The following is a 1,446-nucleotide window of genomic DNA, read 5'->3' on the forward strand; positions in this document are numbered from 1 at the left end:
TCTCAGCGCAGCCCGGCCCAATTCCTCCGGGCTCCGCCCCTGCCTGTGACGGCCTCCCATTGGCCCGGCGTCCGCCTCGGCGTCGTGACGTCCTCGGGCAGGTTGAGGTGCGGCTCGCGCCCTCTTCCCATTGGACCCGGCGCTCCCGAGGTACGGGGCGCTGCGTGACCTTCCTCGCCTCGCATCCTTCTCGCGCTCCACCCGGCACCTTTTTCCCCTCTGTCTGCTCACGGTCCCAGAACCGCACGGCTCTTTACTTCTTGTTCCCTCCTGAGTCTTTTGCCCTAATATCCAGTCCAGCCTGTCTCTTAGCCTTTCCTAGATGTCACGTTAGTTCGAACGCCCTGGCTACGTGGCAATTGCGGGAACTGCCACTGCTTAGCCGGGTTCCGCACTCCTTCACCGATTCTCGGTGCCGCCTCCGACCCGGCGATCTACTGAGGACAATGTGCTTAGAGCGTCAGGATGCGATTATTTAAAACGAACCTCTGAGATGAGACTTAGGAAATAACAAGAAAAATTTCAAGCCTTGTTTTAGATGTTGTTTGTTTGCCTATAATCGCCCCCAGACGAAAAAAAATCTAACAGTACCCTTTTCCTGCAACGCCTTTTCGTTTTACGTGTTTTGTGCCACACCTATCTTAGACTGGCCTCTTAAAATGTTTGGCTTTTGAAATTGAGTGTTTAGGATTTTTGAAGGATGGGGATTGGGGTGGGCAAGCATAGGAAATAGGAAAGGATGATTGGTTGAGAATATTTTTACATCTTATTTTTAAAAAGTTGAGGCTATTTAGTTATCAGAAGTGTGACTAAGGTTGTGCTAACCTTGAGGCCAAGGCACTATTATAAATACTTTATATATATTTATATATATTAAGCCTGTACTTTGTGAAGAACTAAGGAAGGTTATCAGTAAACACTGGAACAAGAAATTAATCTACCAAAACAATCTGTGGAAGAGTGGACAAACCTACTTTGAATTCACTGAAGATACAATGTTATATCATGGGTTAGTAAAGCTTTTGTCCATGCTGTTCCTGTCTGTAACTAACTTCCTCCTTTCTGTAGTTGTAAACTCCTACTCATACTTCCAAAACCTGTTCAGGCCTGACTGCTCAGAAGTCTTCCCCCAACACCTCCTCTTACAGAATTCATCACTCACTGTGTTGCTTCATGCTACTGTAGATTACGCATGCTTCTATTACTGTGTTAGTAACTAGGATGCCGTACAGTTTGGCATACAACTATTTTGCCTCCCAGTTCATCCCTAGGATGCAAATGTTTGAGTCTCACAAACTAGTAGAGAACCCAGAGGTGTGAACTATCCTCCCTCCAACACCCTCTCCTTTACACCTACAGCATTTGCTGAGCTTAAGAGGTAACTGAAAGGAAGTCTGGTGGCTCAGTCTAATGACTGAGACAGAAGGGTGAATGCAGCAACACTGG

Source organism: Eschrichtius robustus, chromosome 4 (genome assembly GCF_028021215.1).
Source record: "Eschrichtius robustus isolate mEscRob2 chromosome 4, mEscRob2.pri, whole genome shotgun sequence".
NCBI lineage: Eukaryota > Metazoa > Chordata > Mammalia > Artiodactyla > Eschrichtiidae > Eschrichtius > Eschrichtius robustus.